Consider the following 20,205-nt stretch of genomic DNA (forward strand, 5'->3'; position numbering starts at 1 on the left):
CTCTATATGCCAGCACCTAGGCTGCTATCCCTTCTATATGTAGATCCCTATATACTTGCTAGGGTTAAGTGTGCACACTGAATCGCACCCACTGATACAATGCCAGTCCAAACGGACCTTACAAACTTAGATCAAAAGCACAGGTGCACCACACTTTAAGAAAATCGGGAAGATAATAATATAATTCATTCCCAACGTAAATGTAATTTTGAAAAAATCATTCTTTATTTACAACACTCATAATTAATCTCTTTCTTTTAAAAGACAGTGGAATATAAATACAGTCTGTTCTTGACAATACAGCCGACGCGTTTCGTCCTTGAAGCGGACTTCTTCAGGGCTGTTTGGACACAAACATATAAATATACATAAGCATACATAAAAAACAAAATATACATAATATACAAATATATATATACAACCCACACCTATGTGTGCTACAAACTACTCAGGTGATTATTTTCTGTAAATTTCCGTTGTTTTTTTCTTTTTTAATTTTCTATGTACAAAATTGTCAGCATGTTTTAACTGCTTTCATAATATTATTCCTAAACATTCAATAAATATATTCCATGTAGAACATTTTGTCCCATTACAACATATACAGCGCTGTATTGTTGTTTCTAAAAAGATAAGATCTACAAATTTTAACAAAATTCAGGTATGAAGAGATGATGTGTGATCTGAACAGAGAAAGAGGGGTGGGAGAGGGAATCCAATTTTCACATTTCCCAAACCAGGGAGAGAGAGTACAAACAGGTAAGGTCACAAATCTTATTGTCAGTGCCAGTCACAAGAAACAAATATAGAGTCACAATTGCTAACGTGCCCAGGTCTTGGATCATATGCAATCTCTGATCAATCTTATGCTTTGCAGCAAATAGGACGCGGCGATAAAGATAACCAATACCCACCATATAATAGGTTGCACTAGACCTTAAGTCTTAAACTGCACTGAAAGGAGCACTGGTGGTGCAAGGATGACCGTAGTTGGAATCCCCAAATTCTTATTAGAGTATAGACTATCTAAAAATGAGAAAGAATTATGATAGACAGAATACATACGTTTCAAATGACAATGTATGCCTATAGTGTCACATAGAAATCCCAATGTTTTATACTTACAAATGGGAAAGAAATTCTTATGCAGTCACCATGAAGTGTAAATGACGGATGATCGTGTTGATCTTTCCAGAATTATTCAAGTATATTCTTGATATTCGCAAGAAGGTGCAGTTTTCACAGTCTATGACAAAAGGTAGAATACTTGTGAGGCCGTTGTATGCTGGTTTGTCATAAAGATAGTCTACCCGCAACATGAGCCTACCACCTAGGCGTCCCAAGTGCAAATCAACATTTAAGACAATCATGTCCCATAACCATGGGTTCCCCCTGGAGTCTTGGTAATAAATTTCCATCATAAGGTGAAGAAAGCAACCAAGGCAAATATGCCCTGTCAGTCAGGTTTATAAATAATTAGTTCCAATCACAAGTCTTTGAGTGACAAGTTGATAAATTGAATATTACGCCCCCTATGCAATGAAATGGCAGCAGAGCACACCGATGTCTAGGCAAATAGGTAGACTCTAATGGCATACACTGTGTGTCCCGCAACGAGCGGGAATATATATTTACATGTATTTACATATTTCTAAAGTCGGCAAGGTCTCCAAGTAACCTGTGAGCCAAAATCTTGGCTGATAAGTAATCACTCGAGGCAATTAGTGCGCTTCCCTCACCAAATAGGACTAACCACCGGGTTTTTTTTATATGTAAAAATAGGCAAGGTTTACAGATAATCTGTGAACCAGTGACGTAATCAATTCAGCAAACGAAACCCTTAAAGTATAAAGGCAAATGCATCCAATAACCGGAATAGACTCTAGTCCACCTCCCGATAAGATAATATCCTCTGATCATAATTTGTAATAAAAAGTAGCTCTGGAAAACAATCCTACCCAAATCCGGCTGTAGTAGGCTCCCGACGGTCTCGATAGTAACGGCTGACGCTGAGTAGGCAGTGTCGAGGACAGCTGAGTGGCCATGTTCGTGCTTTAAATATACGTGGTAATTGATCACCACGAGTAACACCTGAGAGCCTTCACATTCCGGCATCACGAGTAACAGACGGGCCACGTATGCGAGGGGCTGCTCAAATGGTGCGGCCATATTGGAGTGTTGTGATAACGCCGCAAAGATATTGATAATGCTATTTGTTTTGCCATTGTTTTACAAAGCACTGATAATAGATAGTTTTTCCGACTTAGTCTGCCAAATCCACAAGGCATAGAGGTAAAAAAGTCATAACCTGGGAGAGGTAAATGTAACACGAAAGGCTCGTGAACATTGTATTAAAGCGGTTTTTCTAATTTTGTTATCTGTATAAACAAAGTATGCACAAACACTCGTGGGCATTGTCATATAGCGGTTTACTTAATTTTGTCATCTATATAAACAAGTTGTGCTCAAAATGAGTTGTAATTCTAAAATGATTCTCTTCTCTAAACCAGGGCAAATACGTCTGGTCTAAAGCACTGCAAGGAATAACAAGCCCGGCGGCCATCTTGGAATGGGTTTTAATAGATAAGGAAACTATCCTTATACTATCTATTTCTTAGTTGTAGATCCTACATCCATTGATCTACCCGCACCAAAAATGCAATACACAGTGTACTCAAGAGGGTATGTCCATACATAAACAATTACTAACCTTTATCCTCTATTCACGGTAGATGTGAGGACAAGAGGCTGTTTTCTAACCCTACACAGTATTGCATATAGGGCTGCTATCTTCAAATTCAACGATTGACAACCTATGAACAGTATGTATTCTAATCGAAAACGAAATAAACATATAAGGCTCCTTTCCTCAAATTGGCTCGAATAACAACCTATGAGCAATGTGTATATTAATTAAAGTCGAAGTGGACTGTCAATCAACGTGCCTCAAAAGGTGCCAAAGGTTGTAGGTAAACGGCATATTCATACTCAAGGGGGCAGAGCAAACATCATAGGGGAGAACTAATATTAGTTCTTACAAACCTGGAATATGCCATGTCAATTTCCAACCTGGTAAGGCTTAAAGCCCGGAATGATGTCCTGACACCTGAAGATGTCAACTAATCGTTACTCGGGGGTATCATGTTAAAATGTCATGAAGTGGAAATACATTTAGTCAGATAGTGCATAATGATCCAAAATTGGGAGTCAGTCACAAGAAGGTACTCGTAAATAACAGGCTAACATGGCAAACAAACAACTGAAAACATCCAAGGGAGAGAGATAAATTCTTATTCTTGGTTTACAAATAGAAAAATACATATTAGCCACAATTGATCATATTATAATACAGGGTACAGCAATCGTTGGATGCTGTTGATAAAAACGCATGGACAGTTCATCTAGAGCATTTTCAGAATGGAATTTTAGTGAAACATATACCAGCGATGCCTGAGTGTGAATATGTATATTCCCACTATTATGTTAAAATCCCTTAACTTATAAGTCCAGGTATATAATAGATCCAAGGGGTACACTACCATGTATGGGACCAACACATTACTCAAGGAAATAATGCATCTCATCATCGCTGTTATGCCCTAATTCCACACATTTAAGTCTACATATCCATGCGGCTTCATTTTTTCTGAGGGTAAGCTCCCTGTCCCCTCCTCTCGGGTGGATAGGGATATGGTCTATTCCTATGAACCAGAAATCCTCCATTTTCCCATGGTTTTCCTGCATATGATAGGTCAAAGGGTATCTAAGATCACCTTTCCGAAGTGCCCTTAGGTGTTCTTGTACTCTTATTTTAAGTTGCCTCTTGGTACTGCCCACGTAGATCTTGTTACATGGGCAGCCCAAGATGTAGGTCACAAACGTCGATTTGCAATTAATCATGTGATTGATCTCATATGTACGGTTGGTGTTATAGCAAAATGTCTTGGTCTTATTTTTGCCCAGCCTACATACATTGCATTCATTGCATGTATAGAAACCCTTTGTCATGTGGGGTAGCCAGGTCTGAGGTTTCGGGGTCGTAACATAGCTAGGGCATAGCTTGTTACGTAAAGTCTGTCCTCTCCTGTAGGTCACTCTTGGATTATCAGTGATAATCCCTTGTAAACTCGGTATCTCTCTCAATAAATGACAATTTTTTCGTAGAACATTATACGTTCTACTGCTATTGTTGTTGAATTGGGTATTGAATGAGATTCTGTGTTTAGCCTCTTTTTGTACAGGTTTCGATCTTAATGTATCAGCCCTAGGTACCTTCATCACCCTTCTGTGTGCCTTTTCCAATATTGTCTTAGGGTATCCTCTACTGAGAAACCGCTGTTCTGTTTCATTGATATTTTGAAGAAATGTGCTTTCCAGACTACAGTTGCGACGCATCCGGACCATTTCCCCATAGGGGATATTGTTTACTACATGGTTTGGATGTGCACTTAGGAAATGCAATGTACTATTGCATGCAGTGGTTTTCCTGTGCGTGCAACTCTGGATTTGGTTATCGTGGACATAAAAAGTTACATCTAGGAAATCGATAGTTTCCCTGTTGTACTCAATAGTAAACCTCACGTTGAAAGGGTTGTCGTTTAGGTAGGAATAATATTCCAAAAGGTCCGGGGCAGGCCCATCCCATAACATAATAATGTCATCGATGTACCTGCCCCAGAAAATGACGTCCATCCATTTTGCAGCATGGCGACCCCAAGCATGCCCCCGCTCAAACAAGCCCATGAAGAGCCCGGCATAAGCGGGGGCAAACTTTGAGCCCATAGCCGTGCCCTGGATCTGATGGAACCACTCAGAGTCATACAGGAAAAAGTTTTTCGATAGAATAATCTCCGTCATTTCCAGGAGAACCTCATTGTGTAAGTAATGGTCCGCTGTTCTTTGACCTAGAAAGTGTTGTAATGCCTGCATTCCAAATTCTTTTTTAATGCACGTGTAAAGGCTAGTCACGTCAAGCGTGACGAACATAAGGTTTTCAGACCAGACTAGGCCCTCAAATTTGCCTAATATGTCCTTTGTGTCCTTTATATACGACGGGAGATTTTGGACCAATGGTTGAATATAATGGTCCACGTATTCGGAGAGTCTTTCGGTGGGTGAATTCACCCCCGAAATGATAGGGCGTCCCGGTGGAAAAGGACCTCCCTTGTGCACTTTGGGTAATATATATATGCACGGGGAGGTGGGGTTTTGTACCATATTTACAAAACCCCACCTCCCCGTGCATATATATATTACCCAAAGTGCACAAGGGAGGTCCTTTTCCACCGGGACGCCCTATCATTTCGGGGGTGAATTCACCCACCGAAAGACTCTCTGAATACGTGGACCATTATATTCAACCATTGGTCCAAAATCTCCCGTCGTATATAAAGGACACAAAGGACATATTAGGCAAATTTGAGGGCCTAGTCTGGTCTGAAAACCTTATGTTCGTCACGCTTGACGTGACTAGCCTTTACACGTGCATTAAAAAAGAATTTGGAATGCAGGCATTACAACACTTTCTAGGTCAAAGAACAGCGGACCATTACTTACACAATGAGGTTCTCCTGGAAATGACGGAGATTATTCTATCGAAAAACTTTTTCCTGTATGACTCTGAGTGGTTCCATCAGATCCAGGGCACGGCTATGGGCTCAAAGTTTGCCCCCGCTTATGCCGGGCTCTTCATGGGCTGGTTTGAGCGGGGGCATGCTTGGGGTCGCCATGCTGCAAAATGGATGGACAATGTCATTTTCTGGGGCAGGTACATCGATGACATTATTATGTTATGGGATGGGCCTGCCCCGGACCTTTTGGAATATTATTCCTACCTAAACGACAACCCTTTCAACGTGAGGTTTACTATTGAGTACAACAGGGAAACTATCGATTTCCTAGATGTAACTTTTTATGTCCACGATAACCAAATCCAGAGTCGCACGCACAGGAAAACCACTGCATGCAATAGTACATTGCATTTCCTAAGTGTACATCCAAACCATGTAGTAAACAATATCCCCTATGGGGAAATGGTCCGGATGCGTCGCAACTGTAGTCTGGAAAGCACATTTCTTCAAAATATCAATGAAACAGAACAGCGGTTTCTCAGTAGAGGATACCCTAAGACAATATTGGAAAAGGCACACAGAAGGGTGATGAAGGTACCTAGGGCTGATACATTAAGATCGAAACCTGTACAAAAAGAGGCTAAACACAGAATCTCATTCAATACCCAATTCAACAACAATAGCAGTAGAACGTATAATGTTCTACGAAAAAATTGTCATTTATTGAGAGAGATACCGAGTTTACAAGGGATTATCACTGATAATCCAAGAGTGACCTACAGGAGAGGACAGACTTTACGTAACAAGCTATGCCCTAGCTATGTTACGACCCCGAAACCTCAGACCTGGCTACCCCACATGACAAAGGGTTTCTATACATGCAATGAATGCAATGTATGTAGGCTGGGCAAAAATAAGACCAAGACATTTTGCTATAACACCAACCGTACATATGAGATCAATCACATGATTAATTGCAAATCGACGTTTGTGACCTACATCTTGGGCTGCCCATGTAACAAGATCTACGTGGGCAGTACCAAGAGGCAACTTAAAATAAGAGTACAAGAACACCTAAGGGCACTTCGGAAAGGTGATCTTAGATACCCTTTGACCTATCATATGCAGGAAAACCATGGGAAAATGGAGGATTTCTGGTTCATAGGAATAGACCATATCCCTATCCACCCGAGAGGAGGGGACAGAGAGCTTACCCTCAGAAAAAATGAAGCCGCATGGATATGTAGACTTAAATGTGTGGAATTAGGGCATAACAGCGATGATGAGATGCATTATTTCCTTGAGTAATGTGTTGGTCCCATACATGGTAGTGTACCCCTTGGATCTATTATATACCTGGACTTATAAGTTAAGGGATTTTAACATAATAGTGGGAATATACATATTCACACTCAGGCATCGCTGGTATATGTTTCACTAAAATTCCATTCTGAAAATGCTCTAGATGAACTGTCCATGCGTTTTTATCAACAGCATCCAACGATTGCTGTACCCTGTATTATAATATGATCAATTGTGGCTAATATGTATTTTTCTATTTGTAAACCAAGAATAAGAATTTATCTCTCTCCCTTGGATGTTTTCAGTTGTTTGTTTGCCATGTTAGCCTGTTATTTACGAGTACCTTCTTGTGACTGACTCCCAATTTTGGATCATTATGCACTATCTGACTAAATGTATTTCCACTTCATGACATTTTAACATGATACCCCCGAGTAACGATTAGTTGACATCTTCAGGTGTCAGGACATCATTCCGGGCTTTAAGCCTTACCAGGTTGGAAATTGACATGGCATATTCCAGGTTTGTAAGAACTAATATTAGTTCTCCCCTATGATGTTTGCTCTGCCCCCTTGAGTATGAATATGCCGTTTACCTACAACCTTTGGCACCTTTTGAGGCACGTTGATTGACAGTCCACTTCGACTTTAATTAATATACACATTGCTCATAGGTTGTTATTCGAGCCAATTTGAGGAAAGGAGCCTTATATGCTTATTTCGTTTTCGATTAGAATACATACTGTTCATAGGTTGTCAATCGTTGAATTTGAAGATAGCAGCCCTATATGCAATACTGTGTAGGGTTAGAAAACAGCCTCTTGTCCTCACATCTACCGTGAATAGAGGATAAAGGTTAGTAATTGTTTATGTATGGACATACCCTCTTGAGTACACTGTGTATTGCATTTTTGGTGCGGGTAGATCAATGGATGTAGGATCTACAACTAAGAAATAGATAGTATAAGGATAGTTTCCTTATCTATTAAAACCCATTCCAAGATGGCCGCCGGGCTTGTTATTCCTTGCAGTGCTTTAGACCAGACGTATTTGCCCTGGTTTAGAGAAGAGAATCATTTTAGAATTACAACTCATTTTGAGCACAACTTGTTTATATAGATGACAAAATTAAGTAAACCGCTATATGACAATGCCCACGAGTGTTTGTGCATACTTTGTTTATACAGATAACAAAATTAGAAAAACCGCTTTAATACAATGTTCACGAGCCTTTCGTGTTACATTTACCTCTCCCAGGTTATGACTTTTTTACCTCTATGCCTTGTGGATTTGGCAGACTAAGTCGGAAAAACTATCTATTATCAGTGCTTTGTAAAACAATGGCAAAACAAATAGCATTATCAATATCTTTGCGGCGTTATCACAACACTCCAATATGGCCGCACCATTTGAGCAGCCCCTCGCATACGTGGCCCGTCTGTTACTCGTGATGCCGGAATGTGAAGGCTCTCAGGTGTTACTCGTGGTGATCAATTACCACGTATATTTAAAGCACGAACATGGCCACTCAGCTGTCCTCGACACTGCCTACTCAGCGTCAGCCGTTACTATCGAGACCGTCGGGAGCCTACTACAGCCGGATTTGGGTAGGATTGTTTTCCAGAGCTACTTTTTATTACAAATTATGATCAGAGGATATTATCTTATCGGGAGGTGGACTAGAGTCTATTCCGGTTATTGGATGCATTTGCCTTTATACTTTAAGGGTTTCGTTTGCTGAATTGATTACGTCACTGGTTCACAGATTATCTGTAAACCTTGCCTATTTTTACATATAAAAAAAACCCGGTGGTTAGTCCTATTTGGTGAGGGAAGCGCACTAATTGCCTCGAGTGATTACTTATCAGCCAAGATTTTGGCTCACAGGTTACTTGGAGACCTTGCCGACTTTAGAAATATGTAAATACATGTAAATATATATTCCCGCTCGTTGCGGGACACACAGTGTATGCCATTAGAGTCTACCTATTTGCCTAGACATCGGTGTGCTCTGCTGCCATTTCATTGCATAGGGGGCGTAATATTCAATTTATCAACTTGTCACTCAAAGACTTGTGATTGGAACTAATTATTTATAAACCTGACTGACAGGGCATATTTGCCTTGGTTGCTTTCTTCACCTTATGATGGAAATTTATTACCAAGACTCCAGGGGGAACCCATGGTTATGGGACATGATTGTCTTAAATGTTGATTTGCACTTGGGACGCCTAGGTGGTAGGCTCATGTTGCGGGTAGACTATCTTTATGACAAACCAGCATACAACGGCCTCACAAGTATTCTACCTTTTGTCATAGACTGTGAAAACTGCACCTTCTTGCGAATATCAAGAATATACTTGAATAATTCTGGAAAGATCAACACGATCATCCGTCATTTACACTTCATGGTGACTGCATAAGAATTTCTTTCCCATTTGTAAGTATAAAACATTGGGATTTCTATGTGACACTGTGAGAAGTTGGCCTGGTATATGATGCTCACTAGTTAAAGTGATCACCTTGTACCATGCCAAGCAACCCTTATGGTGTGGTTGTAAGTCAACCTTTTCGGACTAGCTGCCCTAGTGGTAGCGTAGGCTAAGCAGTCTTTGAGGCTAAACTCGTGAAGCGTGTTAAGCAAGCTGTTTTACCAATAGTAACCCCCTTTTATACCAATGAAAGGACACCACACAGATATATATTCAAAATATATATATATTTATTTCTCAAAGTAACCCCTAGTCTCTTTATGAGCACAGGAGCACAAATCGTCAAACAAGATTATCACAGAATACACAGAAGTTGCACTTTATATGGATAGGCCCTGGTGGCCACTCGAACCATATACTAAAATAGTGGTATAAGTACCACGAACAGAAAAGGGAAAAGGCCTAGGGCCTCTAGAATCGCTGGGCCTACAAGGAGCTAACGTCAGTTAGTGACCAGGAGGTCCACGGGTGGCGTGTGCAGAGCAAATAGTCACACGCGGGCTCCCATAGGTTTCAATGGGTGCGTAAAAAGTACAAAGTTACTGCAAAAGGAATCTTCCGGATGACCTAGGAACTTAAGATTTGGAACACAGGCACTAGAGATGTAATACTACACTTGGGCACAGGTGTGCCAGCTTTACCTCACCCACAGGAAGCGGGTGCATAGGCCTCGAAGTGCGTCGGGTTTCTTCTATCTGTTCCGTGGGGCCTGTAGACAAAAGTGCTGCAGGCGGTCGGTCGGGAAGAGATGCAGTGGATCCAAGAGTGGATCGGAGATGTTGAAGACCTGTAAGCAGAGGGGACAGTGTTCACAGTCACTAGCCAGTGACCAGCGTGGCACCAGGTGGGTACCAGGCGATGTCGGGTGCAAACAGGTGATGAGGGGTAGCTTGTCTCCGCAGCCACGTGGTCCCTGAAGGTCGACGACGTCCAGGAGTCGGCTCACGAGCTGTCCCACGCAGGCTCTCGCTGTCGGCGGTGTCGGCGACTTGATCGAAGCAAACAAGCCTTGGCAAAAGCAATTGTAGAAGGATTCGGAAATCAGCTGTTGGTTCTGACCAGCAAGGTCAGAGGGATTGCTCCTTTGGAGGGGAGCAAGGGCCAGTCTGGAGCAACCAGCCCACGGTGTTTGTCGTAGATTTCGTCGCCAAGATGGCCACTAGCCAGCGGGCCAGCAACCGGTTAGGCGCGTCGAGTGGCAAAATGCAGAAGGGCCCCACGCAGATCGTGGAGATGCTGGAGGGCTCACCTTTGGTGCAGATGCTGCTCGAGGGTTGGGCTTCTCAGGACCCAAAGCACAACTTGGAGGGAGCCTCGGTTGTTGCACTTGTCAGCTTGTCGTAGTCGTTCCAAGATGGCTGGCTCCACGGGTCTCGGTGCCTCCACGGGTCTCTTCTTTGCAGGGACTGTGGATCGGGCGGTGAGAGGTCTGGAGGTCCAGGTCTTGTCAGTCTCTGGGCTCGGGCTCCGGCGGGAGGCGGCGGCAAAGCAGACAGTGATTCGCTGGATGGTGCTTGCGTTAGCAAGGTGGTCACTCCCTGACCACAGGGGAGATTTTCTTCAGTCTTCTGTGCAGCAGAATGTCGAAGTTCCCGTCTTCTTCTTAGTTTCAAGTTGATTCCAGGATGTCTGAAGTCTTAGGACACAGCTCCTACCTTTATTCGGATTCTAGGGGCCGGACTACCTGCTAGGTCCCTCCCTATGGGTGGGACCAGGAAGGGGGGTGGTTACACCCCCAATCCTTTGTCCAGCTCGCCCCAGGCCCGGGACTGGTGTGCCCCAGGACCGGTTTGAACTGGCATATGCACCGAGGCTCCTTGTGAGCCACAGGCATGTCTGGTTTCTTTCAAGCCCTACCTGACCAATACACAAAATCCTGTCTGGGGTGGTGCACGCACCTCCCCTGGCAGGAAACCCTTTGTCCACACCTCCCAAGCTGGAAGGACTCCCAGCAGCAGGAGGGCAGACTTGTGTCTGTGGTGGCAGCATCCATTTTGTGGAGCTGAGGCTATGTCTGATTTTACCCGGGTTTCAGGTACTGTACATGTCGTGTCCCTCTAGAAGGGTGGAATGCTAACCCCGTCGCCAGAATTGGCGAGGGGTTAGTATTCCAATTCGTATGACACCTTACTCGACATGTTTTGATAAAGCCAAACCAAAGATAGCATTTAACCGCGAGGTTCATAATGCACTTAAGAGTATATGGTATGACGATATCTGGAAACAGTAGAAGGAAGTTGTTCCGACCACTGCAGACAGGCTCAGCTCATGCCAGAGCACCATCTCACATGGAACCAAGCACTCTGCCTTCAGGATTGTTAAGGCCTGCCATAGGAGTGACTTATAGGTTACCAGGTGTCCCATTTAAGTTTAGGTATAGGTATACTACACCTAAGTAAGAGGTGATTACACCAACTTACCCCAGCTGAGTGATCAGCCAGTTGTGTCAGATTGTTAGGCCAAGCCTGGGGTGGCATAATACATGCTTCAGCCCCTGGCAGGCCTTGGATACACCAATGCCCTGGGTACCTAGTGTACACTGGTACAGGGGCTGACAGGGTGATCCAACCAATTGGGTATGTACCTAGGGTACATGGAGTCCATTTTACAGAGAGAGCAGATAGCCTGAGAGCCTGAATGGCAGGATCTCAGGCCAACTAAGTCGAAAAACCAGCTAGACACTAGGCAAAAATTTGGGGGTAACCATAGTCAGATATCCACCTTCCTACACAACCCCCCCCCAAACGAAGGGAGATAAGGCTGACCTTGACCAGGTAAGCCTATATTGCCCAAGTGGCCATATAAGGAGGAACCAGCACTGGCATGGTTACCCCCTGTCTCATGGTCCACTAAGCAATCCCTCACCCTAAGGGTATCAGAGGGTCTCCACCATAGGGAATCTCTACCTGTGGTGTGTCTTGGCAAAGTAAAAGGCTGGTGTTGAGATGGAGTACTGAAGTGAGTGTCCTCAAAGTGAGGCCTCAGCTTCCTCCAATCATCCTCCACCATGGATGCCTTTCTTCCTTTAACTGAGTTGCACTGTGCTCTCAGGGTCAGCCTCTGGCTACCTAAAGCTGGAGGCTGGGTCCCTTTTGTGGGCTTACTGGAGGGACAGGTCAGGTTTGGGGCCCTAAGGTCCCATGTTTGCCTGTGCCCAACAGAATCCCCCTGGGGGAGGTCCCTAACTACCTGTAAAGGAGATCCCTCAGGAATGTTTTTACCCATCACCTGACTAGGGCTACTAGCCAGGCAATCCTCATTCTTTTGATGGGGGGGTTCTTGTGGACAGGGGCCCTCTGGGGGTCCACTGGCCTCCCTGACCTCTGCAGCCCTGGGCTGACTGAGGCAGGGTAGAGAGAGGCAGGCTACCTGCACCAGACTGGATCCCACCTTGGAAGGGGCCACTGACATCAGAGGCTCTGCCAGGCCAGGCCTGGCTACCTCTGGGGCAGTTCCTTCACAAGGGGTGAGGTCAGATCCCTGAGGAGGCTGACCTTTTCCTAATGTCTGGGGAGAGGGAGACTTTTCTTCCTCCCCACTACTCTCAGTTTGTGTGGAGTGATCCATTGTTTCAGGCTTCACTACACCTATGTCAGTCTGAGTATAGGCTGAGACCATTACAGCCTTGCCAACCTTTTCAGGGGGGCACTCAGTTTGTGTTTGAGCTGTGACTGTCACAGCTCTGCCAGTCCCTACAGGGAAGTCTGTCTGTGCCTGGGCTGTGGCTACCACTGCCCTTCCAACCTTTTCAGGGAGGAAATCTATTTGGACAGGGGTTGTGAATGGCACAACCCCCCTACCCTTTTGTGAAAGGCCTACCATTTTAGAATGGGTGTCTTGTTCAACTCCAGCCCAAGCTGAGAGTTCTAAGTCATTCCCCAGTAAGCAGTCTACAGGCAAGGTTGGGGACACTGCTACCCTTTTAGGGCCAGTGACCCCTCCCCAGCTGAGACATACCTCTGCCATGGGATGACTGTTCTGTTTGCCATCAATGTTAGTCACCTGGTAGGAGAAACCGGGCAAAAGCTGCTCAGAGGGAACTAGCCAATGGGCCACCATTGTGATGCTAGCCCCAGTGTCTCTGTAGGCCTCAGCTTTTGTACCATTGATGTAGGGCTCCTGTCTGTACCTACCCAAAGTGTTGGGACAGGCAGTGAAGTTGGCAAATCCCATGCCACCATCACAGACAAGAGTGGTTGCTGTAGGGGAATTGGCTAAGCCAGGGTCCCCCTGTGTTCCCCAAGTAAACCCACCCAGATTTCTGGGGGCACTCCCACCACCTGGGGGATTACTGCTGACAGTAATAGGTGGTGTGACAGGAGTAATTGGAGGAACAGTTTTGTTTTTAGCCCTTGGGCAACCGCTGTCAGTTTTCCAATGCCCAGGAGTTTTACACTCATGGCAGTAGGGCTTTTTAGCTGTGGTAGAGGAGGGAGCTTGGGACCCACCACCCTGTGTGGAGTTTTGGGGCCCTGAGGAAGGTTTCTCTTTTTCTTTATCCCCACCCTTCTCTTGAGGCTTGGTGGTATCTTTCTTTTGGTCACCACCCTGGTTTTTAGGCCTGATCCTGGTCCTGACCCATTTATCTGCCCTCTTTCCCAATTCTTGGGGAGAGGTCAAATCTGAGTCTACCAGGTGTTGATGGAGAAGCTGGTTTTGACAATTACTTAAAATCTGCTCTCTCATCATCAAATTGTACAATCCTGTATAATCAGACACCTTACTTCCCAGCAACCAACCCTCCAAAGCCTTAGTGGCACATTCCACATATTCAGACCAGTCCTGAGTCTGTGTCTTCTGGGTGTCTCTGAACATTAACCTGTACTGTTCAGTGGTTAAGCCTAACCCATCAACTAGGACACTCTTCAGGACTCTGTAATTTCTGACATCCTCTTCTCTAACAGTGAGGAGTCTATCTCTGCCTCTCCCCTCAAAGGAGAGCCATAAGATTGCTGCCCACTGGTCTTCAGGAACCTGCTGCACTTTGCAGGCTCTCTCAAGAGCAGTCATCCATTTGTGGATGTCATCCCCACTTTTGTAGGGGGGCACAATCTTGGACAGGTTCCTATTGTCAAAGACCCTATCTTTGTCCCTAGGGACATTGCTGCCACCAGTGGGTATAGACCCACTCTCTCTATGCTGCCTAGCCTTGCTCAGTTTTTCTTCCATCAGGGCTACTTCTAGCTCCTGCTTCCTGATCCTCAGCTGGGCTTCCTGCATTCTGGCCTCATGTTCCCTCCTCTGAGGGGTGGTCAGTCTCCTTCTGGAGTGACCTTGAGAGCCTCTAGAGCCATGGGAAGCATTGGAGTCACCTGAGCGATTCCTTTGCCTTCCAAGCCCTGTGTTAAGTCCACTGGGGAGATCCAATGGGGTGAACCCACTGTCAGTCCCCAATAGCCTTAGTTTAGCTGGGCCAAGTATAACACTTGGCACTGGGCTAGTTCTCCCTTCATCCCCACTCACATCTGTATCCCCATCACTTTCTTCCTCTGTGGTAGGCATCCCATCTAAGGGGTGACTATTGGGAAGGGGTACTTCAGTGGCATCTTCAGAAGGGGGGCCTCCTGTTCCTGTCCCTAAGGGGGCTAACTGGGAAGCTTTCTTGAGTGCTCTCTGATTCTCATCATTCTGTAAGAGCTCTCTGAGCTCAGCAGAGTTTGGGTTCTTGGGCTGTTTAAGGCCTCTAAGAGTTGCCAAATGCCTGAGCTCATTCTGATTAAGGGTAGCAAAGCTGGTTGGTGCCCTCTGGGGGTCACTCTCGACAGAGATGGGTACAGTGGACCCCTCTGCCCCGGCCATTGCTCTTAAGTGTGGGTGGATGTGTTGCAATCTACCTACACTTGGGTTTACCTACTAAACCTATCTAGTAGTTGTAGTCAGGGTGTGCTACTCCCTTTGCTCTACAACAACTAAGTTCAGTAGAACTTATGTATATCTAATCTTGTTTTATATGTACCTACAGGTACCTATGTGATCTTTCAATTGGTAACCAAGAGATTACAATGGTAAAACACAGCAAGCTCAAATCCAACCGCTGCTCACCAATGTGAGAAGTTGGCCTGGTATATGATGCTCACTAGTTAAAGTGATCACCTTGTACCATACCAAGCAACCCTTATGGTGTGGTTGTAAGTCAACCTTTTCGGACTAGCTGCCCTAGTGGTAGCGTAGGCTAAGCAGTCTTTGAGGCTAAACTCGTGAAGCGTGTTAAGCAAGCTGTTTTACCAATAGTAACCCCCTTTTATACCAATGAAAGGACACCACACAGATATATATTCAAAATATATATATATTTATTTCTCAAAGTAACCCCTAGTCTCTTTATGAGCACAGGAGCACAAATCGTCAAACAAGATTATCACAGAATACACAGAAGTTGCACTTTATATGGATAGGCCCTGGTGGCCACTCGAACCATATACTAAAATAGTGGTATAAGTACCACGAACAGAAAAGGGAAAAGGCCTAGGGCCTCTAGAATCGCTGGGCCTACAAGGAGCTAACGTCAGTTAGTGACCAGGAGGTCCACGGGTGGCGTGTGCAGAGCAAATAGTCACACGCGGGCTCCCATAGGTTTCAATGGGTGCGTAAAAAGTACAAAGTTACTGCAAAAGGAATCTTCCGGATGACCTAGGAACTTAAGATTTGGAACACAGGCACTAGAGATGTAATACTACACTTGGGCACAGGTGTGCCAGCTTTACCTCACCCACAGGAAGCGGGTGCATAGGCCTCGAAGTGCGTCGGGTTTCTTCTATCTGTTCCGTGGGGCCTGTAGACAAAAGTGCTGCAGGCGGTCGGTCGGGAAGAGATGCAGTGGATCCAAGAGTGGATCGGAGATGTTGAAGACCTGTAAGCAGAGGGGACAGTGTTCACAGTCACTAGCCAGTGACCAGCGTGGCACCAGGTGGGTACCAGGCGATGTCGGGTGCAAACAGGTGATGAGGGGTAGCTTGTCTCCGCAGCCACGTGGTCCCTGAAGGTCGACGACGTCCAGGAGTCGGCTCACGAGCTGTCCCACGCAGGCTCTCGCTGTCGGCGGTGTCGGCGACTTGATCGAAGCAAACAAGCCTTGGCAAAAGCAATTGTAGAAGGATTCGGAAATCAGCTGTTGGTTCTGACCAGCAAGGTCAGAGGGATTGCTCCTTTGGAGGGGAGCAAGGGCCAGTCTGGAGCAACCAGACCAGCGGTGTTTGTCGTAGATTTCGTCGCCAAGATGGCCACTAGCCAGCGGGCCAGCAACCGGTTAGGCGCGTCGAGTGGCAAAATGCAGAAGGGCCCCACGCAGATCGTGGAGATGCTGGAGGGCTCACCTTTGGTGCAGATGCTGCTCGAGGGTTGGGCTTCTCAGGACCCAAAGCACAACTTGGAGGGAGCCTCGGTTGTTGCACTTGTCAGCTTGTCGTAGTCGTTCCAAGATGGCTGGCTCCACGGGTCTCGGTGCCTCCACGGGTCTCTTCTTTGCAGGGACTGTGGATCGGGCGGTGAGAGGTCTGGAGGTCCAGGTCTTGTCAGTCTCTGGGCTCGGGCTCCGGCGGGAGGCGGCGGCAAAGCAGACGGTGATTCGCTGGATGGTGCTTGCGTTAGCAAGGTGGTCACTCCCTGACCACAGGGGAGATTTTCTTCAGTCTTCTGTGCAGCAGAATGTCGAAGTTCCCGTCTTCTTCTTAGTTTCAAGTTGATTCCAGGATGTCTGAAGTCTTAGGACACAGCTCCTACCTTTATTCGGATTCTAGGGGCCGGACTACCTGCTAGGTCCCTCCCTATGGGTGGGACCAGGAAGGGGGGTGGTTACACCCCCAATCCTTTGTCCAGCTCGCCCCAGGCCCGGGACTGGTGTGCCCCAGGACCGGTTTGAACTGGCATATGCACCGAGGCTCCTTGTGAGCCACAGGCATGTCTGGTTTCTTTCAAGCCCTACCTGACCAATACACAAAATCCTGTCTGGGGTGGTGCACGCACCTCCCCTGGCAGGAAACCCTTTGTCCACACCTCCCAAGCTGGAAGGACTCCCAGCAGCAGGAGGGCAGACTTGTGTCTGTGGTGGCAGCATCCATTTTGTGGAGCTGAGGCTATGTCTGATTTTACCCGGGTTTCAGGTACTGTACATGTCGTGTCCCTCTAGAAGGGTGGAATGCTAACCCCGTCGCCAGAATTGGCGAGGGGTTAGTATTCCAATTCGTATGACACCTTACTCGACATGTTTTGATAAAGCCAAACCAAAGATAGCATTTAACCGCGAGGTTCATAATGCACTTAAGAGTATATGGTATGACGATATCTGGAAACAGTAGAAGGAAGTTGTTCCGACCACTGCAGACAGGCTCAGCTCATGCCAGAGCACCATCTCACATGGAACCAAGCACTCTGCCTTCAGGATTGTTAAGGCCTGCCATAGGAGTGACTTATAGGTTACCAGGTGTCCCATTTAAGTTTAGGTATAGGTATACTACACCTAAGTAAGAGGTGATTACACCAACTTACCCCAGCTGAGTGATCAGCCAGTTGTGTCAGATTGTTAGGCCAAGCCTGGGGTGGCATAATACATGCTTCAGCCCCTGGCAGGCCTTGGATACACCAATGCCCTGGGTACCTAGTGTACACTGGTACAGGGGCTGACAGGGTGATCCAACCAATTGGGTATGTACCTAGGGTACATGGAGTCCATTTTACAGAGAGAGCAGATAGCCTGAGAGCCTGAATGGCAGGATCTCAGGCCAACTAAGTCGAAAAACCAGCTAGACACTAGGCAAAAATTTGGGGGTAACCATAGTCAGATATCCACCTTCCTACAGACACTATAGGCATACATTGTCATTTGAAACGTATGTATTCTGTCTATCATAATTCTTTCTCATTTTTAGATAGTCTATACTCTAATAAGAATTTGGGGATTCCAACTACGGTCATCCTTGCACCACCAGTGCTCCTTTCAGTGCAGTTTAAGACTTAAGGTCTAGTGCAACCTATTATATGGTGGGTATTGGTTATCTTTATCGCCGCGTCCTATTTGCTGCAAAGCATAAGATTGATCAGAGATTGCATATGATCCAAGACCTGGGCACGTTAGCAATTGTGACTCTATATTTGTTTCTTGTGACTGGCACTGACAATAAGATTTGTGACCTTACCTGTTTGTACTCTCTCTCCCTGGTTTGGGAAATGTGAAAATTGGATTCCCTCTCCCACCCCTCTTTCTCTGTTCAGATCACACATCATCTCTTCATACCTGAATTTTGTTAAAATTTGTAGATCTTATCTTTTTAGAAACAACAATACAGCGCTGTATATGTTGTAATGGGACAAAATGTTCTACATGGAATATATTTATTGAATGTTTAGGAATAATATTATGAAAGCAGTTAAAACATGCTGACAATTTTGTACATAGAAAATTAAAAAAGAAAAAAACAACGGAAATTTACAGAAAATAATCACCTGAGTAGTTTGTAGCACACATAGGTGTGGGTTGTATATATATATTTGTATATTATGTATATTTTGTTTTTTATGTATGCTTATGTATATTTATATGTTTGTGTCCAAACAGCCCTGAAGAAGTCCGCTTCAAGGACGAAACGCGTCGGCTGTATTGTCAAGAACAGACTGTATTTATATTCCACTGTCTTTTAAAAGAGAGAGATTAATTATGAGTGTTGTAAATAAAGAATGATTTTTTCAAAATTACATTTACGTTGGGAATGAATTATATTATTATCTTCCCGATTTTCTTAAAGTGTGGTGCACCTGTGCTTTTGATCTAAGTCAGATAATAAATATGGTCGGGCTCACAGCAAAGCCCCGCGGCACTCCCACTCACAACTCACACGTCCCAGATGAGAAAGGAGGAATCCAAGCCTCTTGACTTCAACAATCAAGGAATGAAGCTAGCTAGCTTTGTTTCTTGAACCAGCCCGTGTAGCAAAGCCCAGTGCGTGACCCTAATTCTGATGGATTGAAGCCGGGCCAAGAGTGTGGTTTGAGGTACCATGTCCCATTGGGTAGCTTGGCTCTGGAAGTAGGACTTTTCTCAGAGAAATGCAATGGTACATCTTAAAACAACTAACCAAAGCAAGAAAACTTTTAAGAAATAAAATATTTAAAAATCAAAAGGTCCAAGACAAGTTAGTTACTACAAAAATTAAGAGAAGTAGATGTAGGGATGAAAGGTTATAAAAACAATATAAAAATACATTCAGTTAAAGAAAAGGGAAATAAAAAATTCACTGGTGGCTCTTTGGAGTGTTGACTGGGCCCTCTGTACCCTTTGTGGCTCACCTATATGCAACCACATCTAAATAAAATCTGTGTTTTGACCTGGTAAAAGGTTTTACCTTCAAACACAGAACCTTTTCCAGAGGTTGAAGATCTTCACTGAGGGAAGTCTAAAAGCTGTGGCCGAGTAGGGCTTCATCAGATACGATCCTTTAGTTGAGTGGTCGAACTGTAGCTGCAGACTTTGCACTGTAACAGATGTGAAAGAAGGTACAAAATAAAGCAGTCAAGGATGCATCTTATTTTGGGTGGGATTGGCACCTCGCCTAGGTCCTCCAAAGATGTACATTCTACAAAACGTGTTCTGTAGTACTGTTAACTTTAAAAATATATATATATTTGCATTGGTAACATCAAAGTCACGGACAAATATCACAGCAGTATCAAAACTGCCAGGTAGCAGGTTTCCAAACATATCATGGCATGCAAAAGCAACTACGTTTGCTTTCCTTTGTTAAAGGAGATACAGAATCCCCACCCCTTGCAACCTGTGTACTGGTCTACATTTGTGACCTGTGGTCTAGCCCTATCTAGCCAGCTATTTAATAGGTGAAAAACAACTTCAAT

At 44.9% G+C, this 20,205-nt stretch overlaps 2 long non-coding RNA genes across 2 annotated transcripts; one reads left to right on the forward strand and one right to left on the reverse strand.

Moving 5' to 3' along the window:
* Nucleotides 1-237: 237 nt before the first annotated feature.
* On the reverse strand, nt 238-2,791 carry LOC146866621 (uncharacterized). Its single transcript, XR_014965640.1, has 4 exons — nt 1,959-2,791; nt 1,126-1,246; nt 915-1,026; nt 238-340 (listed from the first exon to the last, which is right to left on the reverse strand). It is a non-coding gene; the product is annotated as an uncharacterized LOC146866621 (long non-coding RNA).
* Nucleotides 2,792-7,423: 4,632 nt separating this feature from the next.
* On the forward strand, nt 7,424-18,988 carry LOC146866622 (uncharacterized). Its single transcript, XR_014965643.1, has 4 exons — nt 7,424-8,478; nt 9,191-9,311; nt 18,228-18,339; nt 18,914-18,988. It is a non-coding gene; the product is annotated as an uncharacterized LOC146866622 (long non-coding RNA).
* The last annotated feature ends 1,217 nt before the right edge of the window (nt 18,989-20,205 follow it).

Source organism: Triturus cristatus, chromosome 1_2, assembly GCF_964204655.1.
Source record: "Triturus cristatus chromosome 1_2, aTriCri1.1, whole genome shotgun sequence".
Classification (NCBI taxonomy): Eukaryota; Metazoa; Chordata; class Amphibia; order Caudata; family Salamandridae; genus Triturus; species Triturus cristatus.